The sequence below is a fragment of the Bombina bombina genome, chromosome 6, assembly GCF_027579735.1.
Source record: "Bombina bombina isolate aBomBom1 chromosome 6, aBomBom1.pri, whole genome shotgun sequence".
Classification (NCBI taxonomy): Eukaryota; Metazoa; Chordata; class Amphibia; order Anura; family Bombinatoridae; genus Bombina; species Bombina bombina.
Window position 1 is genome coordinate 1105323286 of NC_069504.1, and position 18091 is coordinate 1105341376.

The window sequence follows — 18091 nt, forward strand, 5'->3', positions numbered from 1 at the left end:
ACATTTATTAGAATAGCGGTGAGCTCCGGTCGGCAGATTAGGGGTTAATAATTGAAGTTAGGTGTCGGCGATGTTAGGGAGGGCAGATTAGGGGTTAATACTATTTATTATAGGGTTAGTGAGGCGGATTAGGGGTTAATAACTTTATTATAGTAGCACTCAGGTCCGGTCGGCAGATTAGGGGTTAATAAGTGTAGGCAGGTGGAGGCGACGTTGAGGGGGGCAGATTAGGGGTTAATAAATATAATATAGGGGTCGGCGGTGTTAGGGGCAGCAGATTAGGGGTACATAAGGATAACGTAGGTGGCTGCGCTTTGCGGTCGGCAGATTAGGGGTTAATAAGTGTAGGTAGGTGGAGGCGACATTGTGGGGGGCAGGTTAGGGGTTAATAAATATAATACAGGGGTCGGCGGTTAGGGGTTAAAAAAATGTATTCGAGTTTCGGCGATGTGGGGGGACCTCGGTTTAGGGGTACATAGGTAGTTTATGGGTGTTAGTGTACTTTAGAGTACAGTAGTTAAGAGCTTTATAAACCGGCGTTATCCCAGAAAGCTCTTAACTCCTGACTTTTTTCCTGCGGCTGGAGTTTTGTCGTTAGATGTCTAACGCTCACTTCAGAAACTACTCTAAATACCGGAGTTAGAAAGATCCCATTGAAAAGATAGGATACGCAATTTACGTAAGGGGATCTGCGGTATGGAAAAGTCGCGGCTGAACAGTGAGCGTTAGACCCTATTTTGAGTGACTCCAAATACCGGCGGTAGCCTAAAACCAGCGTTAGGAGCCTCTAACGCTGGTTTTCACGGCTAACGCCAAACTCCAAATCTAGGTGAGTATGTTTAGCATATGTACATATTTAACACATATATGCCTTTAATAGAATTGTCTATTTCTCTATTCTGTTCACACTGCTTTGTTTTCAGATAGTGTTTATCTCAAAGAAGAAGGGGGGGTCACAAGATTCAGAAGATTCATTTTTTTTTTGTTTTGCTAAAAGCTTTCAGTTAACTAACACAAGTGCTATGAAATATGATTGACTTAATATTAGACACACCTGATACACTTACAGTTTTAATTTTTGCGAATGGGGTGGATTAGCTTGGAAGTATTACATCACTGTTCCCCAAACGTTTTACAGCCACTGCCCCCTTGTTTCTATAAACTCATCATCAGTGACCCCCTAAATATTAATATTTATTCAAATTTTAAATATTATTATTATTATTTTTGTTTAATTAAAGGACCACTCAATGCAGTAGAATTGCATAATTAACAAGTGCATAGTAAAAAAGACAATGTAACAACATTTACTCTGAATTTCAAATAAGCAGTAGATTTTTTTCTCCCATTTTCTGGCCCCCTGTATCACGTTACAGAAATCAGCCAATCACAGACAATGTTATGTATACCCTGTGCGCTTGTGCACATGCTCAGTAGAATCTTGTTCCCCAGAAAGTGTGCATATAAAAAGACTGTGCAAAATTTGATAATGGAAGTAAATTGGAAAGTGACTTAAAACTGCTGCTCTTTCTGAATCATAAAAGTTTATTTTGACTTGAGTGTCCCTTTAATTAAAATTGTATTATTTTGATATTGTAATAGAAGCTTTTTAAAGTTGATAGCCACTGTGCAAGAATCTTATGCCATGTAATTAATTCTCTATCCAAAAATGTGTTAATACGATGGATGTGCTTGATGAAGTGATACAAGTTTCTCTGTGTCTGGTTTTAAATCACCACATTTAGAAACATGGAGGCCCATTTATCAAGCTCCGAATGGAGCTTGAGGGCCCGTGTTTCTGTAGAGCCTGCAGGCTCGCCAGAAACAGCAGTTGTGAAGCAGCGGTCTAAAGACCGCTGCGCCAAACCCTGTCCGCCTGCTCTGAGCAGGCGGACAGAGATCGCCACGATTCAACCCGATCAAGTACTAATGTCAGATAACTGTTTACAAAGCTATTTTGACCAACCTTTTGTTATGTTTCCTTCTACTACACAATAATTCCAAACTGGTCATTGTTAATAAAACCTTCCATAAAGGTGGCTGCAATCTGTTGAAGTCAGAAAGAGGATAAGTTGAGGATAGACCTAAACTATCATAAGAGGAAAATAATTAAAACCAGAGAGCAGTAACATTTTAAATACAAAGCAAGAGCATTGCTTTAATTTATACATTTAAAGTGCAACTAATTATGATCATTAAGTTTGAGGGACCCACTAGCATCCTCTCCCACTCCTTAACTACTAGTGCCCCCTATGGCAAGCCCAGTGCCCACTTCCATCTCTCATTCCTATCAGTGCCCCCCTCAGTAATCCCACTGCCCTACAGGGGATAGTACTGCCCACTTTGGGAACCACTGGTCTAGTAGATGCTTTTTGGTGTAAAAAAGAGTGGTGGTTCCTGAGATATAAAGATAAAAAGGTGGCTTAAAGGGGCAGTCTACATCAGAATTGTTATTATTTAAAATGATAGATAATGCCTTTACTACCCATTCCCCAGCTTTGCACAGCCAAAATTGTTATAATAATACACTTTATAACCTTTAATCCTCTACATTTCTGCTTGTTTCTAAGCCTCTAAATACAGCCTTTTATCACATGCTTTTTTATTTGCTTTTCACAACAGGGGAGTGCTAGTTTATGTGAGTCATATAGATAACATTGTGCTAACACCGTGGGTTGTGGCAGACAATGCATAATTGGATAAAATGCAAGTCAATAGGGGGCGGAGCCAACAGCCGAAGAGAACAGTCGCATCTGCTTTGAGCTCCAACAATTAAGATATTAAGCCCATAAACACTGCTTTATCTACTATACAGGGCACTCATTTTATCCACTGACACCAAGAGAGTGAGTGAGACCACTAACCTACTTTTTGTATTCCAAGGATTACTAGTACACACTTCACGGCAATGCTGACCATTGAGGCTTATAGGCCAACCCGGATCCTCTCTGGAAGATAACTACCCGGGCAATTCCTGAAAGTTCCCCAAGCCTCTACACAAACTGTAACTTCCTAAATGACACAGCTGAAATCAGTAGCGAGAGATTGGGACTTACGACAGAGACCTGCAGTTAATGAGGTTCCAGGGACATCACTGGTCACTACTACTATCTACTTATAAGACAGCACTAGAGAGTCACTGTGAGACGAATGTATCTGACATTGTATCTGTAGATATCTGTGGCCTAAGGTCATTTACATGTTTAGAGTAAGGACCCACTCTTCCCTATGACCTGAGGAGAAATTAGGATACATTGACAGGGATAACAAAATGGAGGATTTCCATACCACAGTATGGGCCCTACTGTTGCAGCTGGGAGAGGCCATGCAGGATCGATTTGAAAGCTTATCACTACACATTCGTGACCTGGGCACACGGGATGATCTAAGTAATATGGAGGAACCAGGTGAAACAATCTCTCTTACCCAACAGGAACCCGCGCTATGCCGTGCTGCCGCACGGGATGAATTAGGTAATATCGAGGAACTAGGAGATACAACCTCTTTTACCCATCAGAAGCCCACACTATGCTGAGCTGTTCAGTTAAAGGTCCGCAGTTGTGTTACGGACACCACACTGGATTCACGCGGGTCAATTGACCCTTCCTGCCTGAGTCCTACAGGGGTGTCGACTGGTCGCCAGGAGCGAGATGTAAGCCGGCAGAGGCAGGATTATACAACAAACCTCCTCAATACCCAATATTACAAAACGGACCCTCAGCTGAATCGGTATGCAGACCTACACTAATTTAACTACGCCTCTATTGCCACGCTGGAGGGTGAGTTCTCTAGGCACTGATAAAAACAGTGGTGTCCGTGCTCCACTGGGGAGTCAAGACCGGTAACCTGAGTTAAAATTAGGATTTTTCAGATTCAAAAGTGTCTTGGAGATCGTCTCTGACTCTAATTTCTCGCATATTCCCCTACACTATGCATCCCAACCAGCTGCGCGGGGGATATTTATTCTTACCCCTGGATCGGCATTTCACTATAATGGCACCCAAATTCAGCCAGCAATTCCTCAGCCTAACAATGGTGCTTGCCTTCCTATATGACCTTCCGGCTCATCTTACAGCTAGCCCAACTAAAAGAACTGGTGTCGGCTAAGAGATCAGCTGAATTGGTATGATGATACCTTTCAAGGTTGGACATTGCCGTTCAGTAATTGACGTATGTTGTATCTCAGAGAAAAGTTTGTAAAACAGTTTGCACTGTATGTTGGACTCTCCATTATACATGTTAGCGAGGATTAGCCCATTATTATTTATGTTTTCCCTAGCAAACCTCACATATATATATGATGCCATTATTGTAATGGTGGATGTCCAAATCTGAGGTGTGCATATGGAAAATGTTCTCTTTTTAGTTGGTCACAGACATACCTTCTTACATGCTTATCTCTCTATCTATAACTAAGAGCTGCCAGTACACACTAGCAACGTTCAAATCGATAGTTAGCTCTCTGTGGATAGCCCATATTTCCAAAATATTATGAGGTTATCTCTTTTCCTTAGGTCCTTCAGTTCGCTGGATAACTTGAAGTTGTTCTTATCTCCCACAATCTTCACTTGGGTTGGACAGCTCAGTACTATTTTGAACACCGAGCAGTTCTATTTAACAGTTTTACCTGCACCTATTAATCTCTTACTTTTCTGTGAAAAATAGTTTAGCTTTCTATATTCACTATTGTTACTATTGTTATACCTTAATGCAGTTATCTAAAACCAAATGCTAAACCTTTTCCATATATGCACTAGACCCAAAAGGTTGTTATATTATACGTCTACATAAGAATTATAGTTTTATTAATTTGCTGTGTCATTAACATCATCAGTTACCATCTCCTCTTCCTCCTCTCTCACTACCAGTCATCCTTAGATCCCAGTGTACATATAACATCAGTGGTCAGAGAGTGACCTTTAATTTCATTTGAGATCCTCAGCAGCTCTAAGTAGGCGAATGAAATTACCAGATAAAATTATAGTTCTCCCCTCTATACGCAGACTGAGAGACTCTATGGCTCTGCAGAACTTCTTTTTCTCTGTAAGTTTTACCAAAGACTGAGGGACTCTTGGTGGCTATGGAACTCTCTAGACTCTATTGTCTGCATAGAAATTAAGATTACGAAGTATATATTAGAGACAACTATTCTTGTTATGCTTTAATATACTAGCAAGAGTTAGTAATCCTGAGTTTAGATGTTTCACCACTACAATTCATGTTAAGTATTTTAGTTTATTGAATGGTCCATTATGGCATACCTAATACTATTATATTTAGAATAGGATTTTGTCCACTGATCCTTTTAAAACACATAAGCCGTGTATTAATATACTTTCAACAATATTCACTAATGAGTTCTCTAGTCAGAGTTATTGTTCTTAGTTATGAGACCATTATTGTACAGACTTCTTATGTTTCTCTTACTAACTATTTATATTTTTAGATATAGACTTCTTCCCAAAATGCGCAAAAGTGTACCCTTAATTATTCTATCTATGCATTATGAACATTCCTTCTCTTCATTTATCAGGCAATTGCTTCCTAATCTTATGTCAGTAGTAGAGGCAGGTAGCACATTTAGACTAAGTTACATCTCTATTTTATGCCTGAGTATGTTATTAGCCTGTGCTTACAATATAGACTTGGACGCATATCCCACAGTAATGCCTTCTATATGCAAGCTTTTCTATTGGTATTGTTTATGATTCTTTTGCATGTCTACTTAAATTATATATTTGAACTGGTTATAGAGGTTCCATAGAAATACATTGGTAAAACATATTATATTTTACCTTAATTATGATTGTATATATTATGCTTAAGGCATGGGCCCCTAGTTATCAAGCCGTCAACCTCAAATACGCTGGAATTCCGCAGCGTATTTGTGGCGAGGCTGATTCGCCCTAGTTATCAAGCCCTAGACACCGTCAAAAGTTGAATTTAGTGCAGTAAGCTTCAATCTGCTGGACTCAGTCCGACACAGATCGATTCTTACGTCACTCCAGATGTTCCGCACACAAGTTCGGCACAATCTGACTACTTTTGCTAGTTATCAAAAAACTAGCAGGTACGCTTGGCACTTTTCCCATTCATACCATAGGAATCAATGGGAGTCTGACCATAGCAAAAGTTCATGTTCGCTGCTGCCAGACATCCCATTGATGCTAATGGGAACTGTCTACACCTAACACCCTAACATGTACCCCGAGTCTAAACACCCCTAATCTGCCCCCCCTACACCGCCGCAACTAAATAAATGTATTACCCCCTAAACCGCAGCTCCCGGAGCCCACCGCCACTATAATAAATATGTTAACCTCTAAACCGCCACTCCCGGTCCCCGCCACAACTATAACATATGTATTAACCCCGAAACCGCCGCTCCCGGACCCCGCCGCCACCTACATAATAGATATTAACCCCTATCCTGCCCCCCCCCTACACCGTCGCCACCTATAATAAATGTATTAACCCCTATCCCGCCGCTCCCGGACCCCGCCGCCACCTATATTAAACTTATTAACCCCTAATCTGCCCCCCCCACACCGTCGCCAACAGGGGGAGAGACCAAAATTTCTGACATCATTAGATGTACAGATATTAATGTTATATATCTTATCCAATGCCAGTGCAATTTGAAATATTTTGGTCAAACGAGTAGGAAACTCAAAGACCGCATAAGAGAACACATACTGGCAATTGAACATCAGAAAGATGACACTATCCTTTATAAACACTTCAAAGAAACACATCAAGGCAGATTAGAGGATTTCAAGTTCTGGGGTATTAGGAAAATATTACCAGATGGGAGAAGAGGAAACATTGGGAAAAAACTTCAGAAACAAGAAGCAGAATTCATTTATAACTTCGGGACATTGCACCCCAATGGCCTTAACAATGAATTAGATCTAAATTTTCTTATATAATTTCCCACAGATGACCAGAACTTCAATTTCATTATGTGTATCGCAGCTAAAAAATAGAGGGTGACCTCCATAAACGGAATTTTTATACATTAAAATTCCCACCTATTATATTTACCATATACATTATTCCTATATATTAGAATTTTCATTTATTACGCACACCATAGCTAAAAATTAAAGGGTAATCTTCAACACACATAAGTTCATATTATATGTTTAAATGCTCCCTCACATCACTGGTGAGCTTGTTAGAAACTGAATATAGAGAAGAGTGCTATATGCTGATGAACAAATAACCAGCTTCATTAGACACAGAGTGGCTCAATATCCTTAGACACAGGCTCATCAAGATATATATATATTTTTTATATTTTTTCATAATTTTCATCTTCTATTTTTCATTTTTCATTTTTATTTATTATTCTTTATTTTGTATTTTTTATTTTATTTTTTATTTTATTTTATCTTATTTTTTTGTAAAAAAAAAATTATAATTTTTTATTATTTAGTATTTTTTATTTTATTTTATTTTTCATAACTTCTATTTTGCAAATCTATTTTTAAGATTTTTTAGAAATAGATTGATTTTATGAAAAACATTTTTCCTTTTTTTATCAATAAAGTTCAACTTTCCCAAAATTCTTTTTTATATATATATTAATCTTATAAATTAAAGTGCAGAAAATAAAATGTTACAAATAAATATCTAAGGTATATATGATGGTAAAATATACAATGGATTAAAGAATATCTACAACAATATCAAAGATGTTATTTTATTCTCACCAAGGATCTATTAAAACTATAAGGGAATTGGCATAAATAAACAAATTTTCGTTCTAGCCAATCAAGGGTTAACAGGAAACCCTTTAAATACTTGGGAGAAGCCGGATCTGGTATACTTGATAAAGGCTTGTGTCCTAGAAGCCGAAACGCGTAGGAGATAACCAGCTCCAGCATTTACTCTACAAATAACTGGCCAGTTATAGCTATCTCATGCTCCCAAGACCGTCCGTCTGTAAGTGAAATTCTTTGACTCACCGGACGATAGGAGCTTTTCTACACACCAACAAAAGAGATTCTACACTTCTAAACGGTTCCAAAGGAAGGCATTAGAGGATCGGATCCTCCGAAATACAGCCACTTCCGGTCCAGAGAAAACGCCACTACAAACAATATTCGGCGTTGCCGCAAATAGAACCATTTAAACGAAGCAAGATTGGGTAAGAGATTCCTTTCTTTCTTGTGTCTATGAAGACAATATAACACACTTAAGGATAAAAGAAAGAATTATTGCCCCATCTGAGAATATATGTAAAGAGATTCAGCAGATATTATAATTAAAGCCGCAAGTGAGCGCTTTTAAAATATCATCGGCTGATCCGTTTAAAAAGGAATTATACTCTAGCAGGAATTTGTAACAATGTTATAATATTTTAAAAGAAGATTCATATATACCTTATTACAAATATAAACATTGAGGTTGATACATACTAACTTCAAGATTGTGGGATTATAAATCCTTATGGCCACATTATAGTAATTGCAACAATACAGACTTTGACTAACACTTTAAAAGATGGTACAAAGTATCTGGTATTATTTTGAAGATTCAAGGACCTACGTGGGAACTTAGAGACTCCAGAGACATTTCCAGATATACACTCTTTTTAGTACTATTTAAATGTACGGCCTAAATAGAAGTTTATTTTAGACTAAATTTCAAGTGTCAGTTTTTATTACTTTTTTCTTTTTTTTGCTGCAGCAATTTTTAATCGGAAGTACTGTTTTTACATATATTTTTTTTGATTATTTTTTCTTTTTCTTTTTTCTTTTTATGCTATTGTTGATTTTTTTCAATTTTTTTGAGCCACATTGTGTCTAATGATATATATCTTTTTGACTGAAATACATTTTTTCTTTTGTATTAGATTCCCAACTTGTTTATTAGTATACCCATTCAAACTATTGAATCGAGTTCACTGAGACATTGCCTGTTGGGTTTCATTTCATTTTTTTCATCACATTAATATACAATTTATGTGTACTATTGTGTTTTTATATATATTTTTCTAAATAAATTAATAATTTGATTCACTCCTTTAGTAGTTTGTATAATATTTGCCATACACTCAATATTTCACATTTATTTGCACCATCTACCACAATGTATATTTAAAAAAGTTTTTTCTTAATTTTATTTTAAGACAGCTAGCCGTAGGCGCCACCTCTAACCCCTTCTGTTGTTTTGTCTAGCATATTTCCGGTTGCAAATTTGTGAGATTTTTTGCAACCCCAGAGGTAGGCCAGTCTGTCTCACAAACAGTTTGATACACACACCTTTTTCCTTCTTTACACCTAACACCCTAACATGTAACCCGAGTCTAAACACCCCTAATTTGCCCCCCCTACACCGCCGCAACTAAATAAATGTATTACCCCCTAAACCGCCGCTCCCGGAGCCCACCACCACTATAATAAATATGTTAACCCCTAAACCACCACCCCCGGTCCCCACCAAAACTATAACATATGTATTAACCCCGAAACCGCCGCCTATTAACCCCTATCCTGCCCCCCCCTACACCGTCGCAACCTATAATAAATTTATTAACCCCTATTCCGTCGCTCCCGGAACCCGCCGCCGCCTATATTAAACTTATTAACCCCTAATCTGCCCCCCCACACCGTCGCCACCTATAATAAATTTATCAACCCCTATCCTGCCCCCCTCCACCGCCGCCACTGTAATAAAATTATTAACCCCTAAACCTAAGTCTAACACTAACCCTAACACCCCCCCTAACTTAAATATTAATTAAATAAATCTAAATAATATTTCTCTTATTAACTAAATTAATACTATTTAAAACTAAATACTTACCTTTAAAATAAACCCTAATATAGCTACAATATAAATAATACAGGGAGTGCAGAATTATTAGGCAAGTTGTATTTTTGAGGATTAATTTTATTATTGAACAACAACCATGTTCTCAATGAACCCAAAAAACTCATTAATATCAAAGCTGAATAGTTTTGGAAGTAGTTTTTAGTTTGTTTTTAGTTATAGCTATTTTAGGGGGATATCTGTGTGTGCAGGTGACTATTACTGTGCATAATTATTAGGCAACTTAACAAAAAACAAATATATACCCATTTCAATTATTTATTTTTACCAGTGAAACCAATATAACATCTCAACATTCACAAATATACATTTCTGACATTCAAAAACAAAACAAAAACAAATCAGTGACCAATATAGCCACCTTTCTTTGCATGGACACTCAAAAGCCTGCCATCCATGGATTCTGTCAGTGTTTTGATCTGTTCACCATCAACATTGCGTGCAGCAGCAACCACAGCCTCCCAGACACTGTTCAGAGACGTGTACTGTTTTCCCTCCTTGTAAATCTCACATTTGATGATGGACCACAGGTTCTCAATGGGGTTCAGATCAGGTGAACAAGGAGGCCATGTCATTAGATTTTCTTCTTTTATACCCTTTCTTGCCAGCCAAGCTGTGCAGTACTTGGACGCGTGTGATGGAGCATTGTCCTGCATGAAAATCATGTTTTTCTTGAAGGATGCAGACTTCTTCCTGTACCACTGCTTGAAGAAGGTGTCTTCCAGAAACTGGCAGTAGGACTGGGAGTTGAGCTTGACTCCATCCTCAACCCGAAAAGGCTCCACAAGCTCATCTTTGATGATACCAGCCCAAACCAGTACTCCACCTCCACCTTGCTGGCGTCTGAGTTGGACTGGAGCTCTCTGCCCTTTATCAATCCAGCCACGGGCCCATCCATCTGGCCCATCAAGACTCACTCTCATTTCATCAGTCCATAAAACCTTAGAAAAATCAGTCTTGAGATATTTCTTGGCCCAGTCTTGACGTTTCAGCTTGTGTGTCTTGTTCAGTGGTGGTCGTCTTTCAGCCTTTCTTACCTTGGCCATGTCTCTGAGTATTGCACACCTTGTGCTTTTGGGCACTCCAGTGATGTTGCAGCTCTGAAATATGGCCAAACTGGTGGCAAGTGGCATCTTGGCAGCTGCACGCTTGACTTTTCTCAGTTCATGGGCAGCTATTTTGCGCCTTGGTTTTTCCACACGCTTCTTGCGACCCTGTTGACTATTTTGAATGAAACGCTTGATTGTTCGATGATCACGCTTCAGAAGCTTTGCAATTTTTAGAGTGCTGCATCCCTCTGCAAGATATCTCACTATTTATGACTTTTCTGAGCCTGTCAAGTCCTTCTTTTGATCCATTTTGCCAAAGGAAAGGAAGTTGCCTAATAATTATGCACACCTGATATAGGGTGTTGATGTCATTAGACCACACCCCTTCTCATTACAGAGATGCACATCACCTAATATGCTTAATTGGTAGTAGGCTTTCGAGCCTATACAGCTTGGAGTAAGACAACATGCATAAAGAGGATGATGTGGTCAAAATACTCATTTGCCTAATAATTCTGCACTCCCTGTAATTATATTGTAGCTATCTTAGGATTTATTTTTATTTTACAGGCAACTTTCAATTTATTTTAACTAGGTACAATAGCTATTAAATAGTTATTAACTATTTAATAGCTACCTAGTTAAAATAAAGAGAAATTTACCTGTAAAATAAAAACTAACCTAAGTTACAATTACACCTTACACTACACTATACTTTAATAAATTAATCCTATTTAAAACTAAATACTTACCTGTAAAATAAACCCTAAGATAACTACAATGTAATTAATAAGTACATTGTAGCTATTTTAGGAGTTATATTTATTTTACAGGTAACTTTGTATTTATTTTAGCTAGCTAGAATAGTTATTAAATAGTTATTAACTATTTAATAACTACCTAGCTAAAAGAAATACAAAATGACCTGTAAAATAAATCCTAACCTAAGTTACAATTAAACCTAACACTACACTATCATTAAATTAGTTAAATAAATTAGCTACAATTAACTACAATTAAATTCAATTAAATAAACTAACTAAAGTACAAAAAATAAAAAAGCTAAGTTACAAAAAATAAAAAAATACAAACATTTAAAAAATATTAAAAATTTAAGCTACTTACACCTAATCTAAGCCCCCTAATAAAATAACAAATCCCCCCAAAATAAAAAAAATCCCTACCCTATTCTACATTAAATAGTTACCAGCTCTCTTACCTTACCAGCCCTTAAAAGGGCCGACCACCGATGGAACCGAAGAGGAGATCCGGAGCGGCAGAAGTCATCATTCAAGGGGCGCTGAAGAAGTCTTCCATCCGATTGAAGTCATCATCCAAGGGGCGCTGAAGAAGTCTTCCATCCGATTGAAGTCAAAATCCAGGCGGCGCTGAAGAAGTCTTCCATCCGATTGAAGTCTTTATCCAAGCGGTGTCTTCAATCTTCATCCATCCGGAGCGGAGCGGATCCATCTTCAGACAAGCCGACGCAGAGCCATCCTCTTCTTCCCGACGACTAACGACGAATGACGGTACTTTTAAGTGACGTCATCCAAGATGGCGTCCCTTCAATTCCGATTGGCTGATAGGATTCTATCAGCCAATCGGAATTAAGGTAGGAAAAATCTGATTGGCTGATTGAATCAGCCAATCAGATTGAAGTTCAATCCGTTTGGCTGATCCAATCAGCCAATCAGATTGAGCTTGCATTCTTTTGGCTGATCGGAACAGATTTTTCCTACCTTAATTCCGATTGGCTGATAGAATCCTATCAGCCAATCGGAATTGAAGGGACGCCATCTTGGATGACGTCACTTAAAGGTACCGTCATCCGTCGTTAGTCGTCGGGAAGAAGAGGATGGCTCCGTGTCGGCTCGTCTGAAGATGGATCCGCTCCGGATGGATGAAGATTGAAGACGCCGCTTGGATGAAGACTTCATTCGGATTGAAGACTTCTTCAGCACCGACTGGATGTTGACTTCAATCGGATGGAAGACTTCTTCAGCGCCCCTTGGATGATGACTTCAATCGAATGGAAGACTTCTTCAGCGCCCCTTGGATGATGACTTCTGCCGCTCCGTATCTCCTCTTCGGTTCCATCGGTGATCAGCTGGCTGAAGACGGCTCAAGGTAGGATGATCTTCAGGGGGGTAGTGTTAGGTCTATTTAAGGGGGGTTTGGGTTAGATTAGGGGTATGTGGGTGGTGGGTTTTAATGTTGGGGGGGTTGTATTTTTATTTTACAGGCAAAAGAGCTGTTTTCTTTGGGGCATGCCCCGCAAAAGGCCCTTTTAAGGGCTGGTAAGGTAATAGAGCTGGTAACTATTTAATGTAGAATAGGGTAGGAATTTTTTTTTATTTTGGGGGGGCTTTGTTATTTTATTAGGGGGCTTAGATTAGGTGTAAGTAGCTTAAAATTGTAATATTTTTAAAATGTTTGTAACTTATTTTTTTTTATTTTTTGTAACTTAGCTTTTTTTATTTTTTTGTACTTTAGTTAGTTTATTTAATTGAATTTAATTGTAGTTATTTGTAGCTAATTTATTTAACTAATTTAATGATAGTGTAGTGTTAGGTTTAATTGTAACTTAGGTTAGGATTTATTTTACAGGTAATTTTGTATTTCTTTTAGCTATTAACTAAAAGAACTATTTAACAACTATTCTAACTAGCTAAAATACAAAGTTACATGTAAAATAAATATAACTCCTAAAATAGCTACAATGTACTTATTAATTACATTGTAGCTATCTTAGGGTTTATTTTACAGGTAAGTATTTAGTTTTAAATAGGAATAATTTATTTAATGATAGTGTAGTATTAGGTGTAATTGTAACTTAGGTTAGTTTTTATTTTACAGGTAAATTTCTCTTTATTTTAACTAGGTAGCTATTAAATAGTTAATAACTATCTAATAGCTATTGTACCTAGTTAAAATAAATTGAAAGTTGCCTGTAAAATAAAAATAAATCCTAAGATAGCTACAATATAATTATTATTTATTTTGTAGCTATATAGGGTTTATTTTAAAGGTAAGTATTTAGTTTTAAATTGGATTAATTTAGTTAATAAGAGAAATATTATTTAGATTTATTTAATTAATATTTAAGTTAGGGGGGTGTTAGGGTTAGTGTTAGACTTAGATTTAGGGGTTAATAATTTTATTACAGTGGCGGCGGTGTAGGGGGGGCAGGATAGGGGTTTATAAATTTATTATAGGTGGCGACGGTGTAGGGGGGGCAGATTAGGGGTTAATAAGTTTAATATAGGTTGCAGCGGGGTCCGGGAGCAGCGGTTTAGGGGTTAAACTATTTATTTAGTTGCGGCGGGGTCCGGGATCCGCAGGATAAGCGTTAATAACTTTATTATAGGTGGCGGCGGTATAGGGGGGCAGGATAGGGGTTACTAGGTATAATGTAAGTGGCGGCGGTGTCCGGGAGCGGCAGTTTAGGGGTTAATACATTTATAAGAGTTGCGGCGGGGTCTAGAAGCGGCGGTTTAGGGGTTAATAACTCTATTTAGTTGCGGGGGGCTCCGGGGGCGCCGTTATAGGGGGTAGAACAGTGTAGTTAGTGTGGGTGCTTAGTGACAGCTTGTCAATAAAGCTGTTAAAAAGTCGAAGAGCAGTGAGATCGGATGAGTGATAACTATCACAGTCCGCTGCTCATCGCCCCGTACTTGGTGCACGGCTTTTTGACAGATTTATTGATAACTTTGGCAACATTTTTCAGGTCTGCGGCGGCGATGGTAGGCGAGCTTAGGCGGGCGTATTGGGCCGGCGAAGACGGGTAAAGTAGACGGCTTGATAACTAGAGGCCATGGTTTTTTGTAAGTTTAGCTGTAGGTGATACATAATTTTCTTGTAACACTATCTACTAAACATGGATGGATAAACTCCCCTATACGGCTGCTACTATATACTTTCGCCTACTTGAAACATTTTAGTGTATAGCCCTTTTAAGTAGCATTAACTTACATATCCAGTATAAATCCCTCCACAGAATACTACCATTTAAGTGCCCACTAATATTAAGCTTCCCAAAGTCGTATGGCTCTAATTGATATTCTGCCCTATAACTACCCTTCCGATAATAACTTTAGATATTTAACCATTTCCCACATGAAACCTCTCTTTGTGGCTCCGCCCCTCCACCTTTCCCTTCATTTATTAAGCGGCGTTTGCCCGCTGAAACTCCCCCTATACATTATACTCACTTCTAAAGCTCACAAGGAGCTACCTATCTGGCTATCAGTTGTCTCTTACTTTCCATGGCCATTTGGCCTAAGAGTGGTTTTTCAATTAGTCAGTCCTTTATGCTAGATTATTACAAAATTTGAGGTTTCTTAAGCCTTCCTACTGTTTATCTTGTTACTGTCAAAACATTGTACTTAATTGTATTTGTATTTTTGCTGTTAAAAGGCGAACATTGTTTCTTGTTTGATATGCAAAACCTCAATAAAAAATTAAAAAAAAAAAATGCAAGTCAATAGATAATAAATAAAAAGTCATGTGATCAGGGGGCTGTCAGAAAAGTCTTAGATACAAGGTAATAACAGAGGTAAAAAGTATATTAATAAAACGGTGTTGGTTATGCAAAACTGCGGAATGGGTAATAAAGGCATTATCTATCTTTTTAAACAATAAAAAATGTTGGAGTAGACTGTCCCTTTAACTTGCTATAGATTGGGCATGAGCATGTAAACTTGTATACTGTAGTCGGTTCTGGAACCCAGATGCTGAGGACTGCTCACCCATACATTCACCATTAAAAGCAAACTATAATAGACTCAGATCACATTATAAGTCTAGATTACAAGCGGTTAGTATATTGTGTCCATGATTTGTACAATAAATTGTGCTCCTATAAAAGTGTGACCGCGAGTATATCCCAAGCATATGTGCACTTATATTACAAGTAAATTAAAGTTTTCCCACTCGAGTGTTAGTATTTCTAAAGCACAACTAACCAGAGCTGAAAGTAAAATGTGATTCCCATTGTGAAGTTATCAGAAACCTACCAGTTATACCTTATGCACAAGCAAATCACAAACACAATGATCATTCAGCATGAATATCCCTTACAATACAGGTGTTTACAACAAAACCAACGAAAGTGTAAAATTAACCTTTTCACTTCCAAAAGAATAGAACAATTTGTAAATTAATTAGTAATATATTTGAGCTGTGCTATTATGGTTTTACAGTATATGTGTCTATGATGTGTAATTTATATGTATTATACTGTAAACATTTTCATTATACATTTTTTCTAAGTTTGTTTATTGTACAAAATGAGTTTTGTATTTTGGTGTGTTTTTTTGTTTAGAAACAAGATTAACAATATTATTATCACATAACAAAATGCCTGCAGCCTTTCCCGGTCACTAAAGTGACTTTTGAAACATTTCTCACACTGTGAAATATGTTTTGTAGAAAGGTGCCATTTCTAACATTGAAACAGCAAAATTGTAACACTGTATAAACCGCGCTTATGTAATTTTGCTGTACCAACCGGGTTACAGAAACGCGTAATATAGATTCTAGCAGTAAAAATATTGTGCCCTCGCTATCATGTTTGGCTTCTCGCAGTAGCCATTGTGCTACACTTGTTATCTAGGTCTTAGTAAATGGAAGCATAGAGGGTTTAGAATCAGGCATCAGATAGGGAGCACAATTTGAAAATTGAAGTCAGGCAAGCTCCAAGTTAGCAAGTAGGCTTCAAACTTGAATCAAAGACTGAAGACAAGTACCAGTGATATACTGTGGTTGGGGGCAAACTTGGATCAAAGACAGCAGACAGTTCTCTGCCAGTTGCTGTCTTCAACATATCACTGAGACTCGGCCACATGAATTAAGTCAAACTCATTCTGTTTCAACACATAGCTCCTTTACTAACAGGTTCCTAAGTAAAACTTAACTAAGCATCGCTTCTAATGATGTCACGGGGACCTAGACATACCCAGAGTGTGTGGTCAGCTGAGCTAAAAGCTGCAGCACTTTAATGTGTAATGATGTGTGTAATAATAAAGTAAAAGCTGCAGTAATCTCAACACCCCTTATTTCCCAAAATTAATATATATATATATATATATATATATATATATAAATATATATATTTTTGTAATGTTGTGCCAGCACCACTAGTTTGGTAAATTTCACAGTTTAATATACTGAGATAAAATATCATGTGTCCTATATAGGACCACATTTCTCAGTATAGTGCACAGATAAGGGTATTTAATTAGTATACATATAAACAAGAGAACTCAGACCCTTATTTATCTAGCACCCAACTATTTCTTGAAAAATATATATGCTAATAGACAATGAAAGATTTAAGAATAAATAATACACATACTATAAGAGAGTGCCTTTTAAAGATTTATATATTGATTTCTGCATAACAAGAATACATAAGCATGACCCCTAAATAAGTAGAAAGTTCAAAGTCCACAACCCGGGTTGTTAGATGAAAATTAATGAGCTAGTCCATTCATAAGACCAATATTGGTATTTTTATAAATGCCTAATTATCGGCACATTTGTAGTCCCAATGATGGAAAACAACGTTAATGCAGGGACAGCACCATTAGTTATGTAACACTGACACTGTAGGTTTGTAAACTTGTATCTTCGTGCACCCAATGCAGATTATAACTGTATCAATCATAGCAGAAAAAAGTGGCAATTTCTCAATACCACATTAGACTTGCTTTTACAGTTCTGTGTTGCGTGTGGGGATATTATAAGACAGGTACCTGCTTCCTCGGTTGTTCCGTCAGTGACGTGTCATGGTTTCATATCTACCTGCTCGTTGTTTCCAATTTATCTTTTTCCAAACCGGTTTCGTGGATATCACTTTTCCTTTCAACTCCTTGCTTGCTTGGCTCTTTCTGTGCATCTGCACGCCTTGACTTGTACTGGAGTATACTTTCGTTAGGAGGTCAGCTTTTTGGACGGTGCACCGCTGCTGCACCGCTCCAAACAAACAACTTTGCAGCAACCGGTTTGGAAAAAGATAAATTGGAAACAACGAGCAGGTAGATATGAAACCATGACACGTCACTGACGGAACAACCGAGGAAGCAGGTACCTGTCTTATAATATCCCCACACGCAACACAGAACTGTAAAAGCAAGTCTAATGTGGTATTGAGAAATTGCCACTTTTTTCTGCTATGATTGATACAGTTATAATCTGCATTG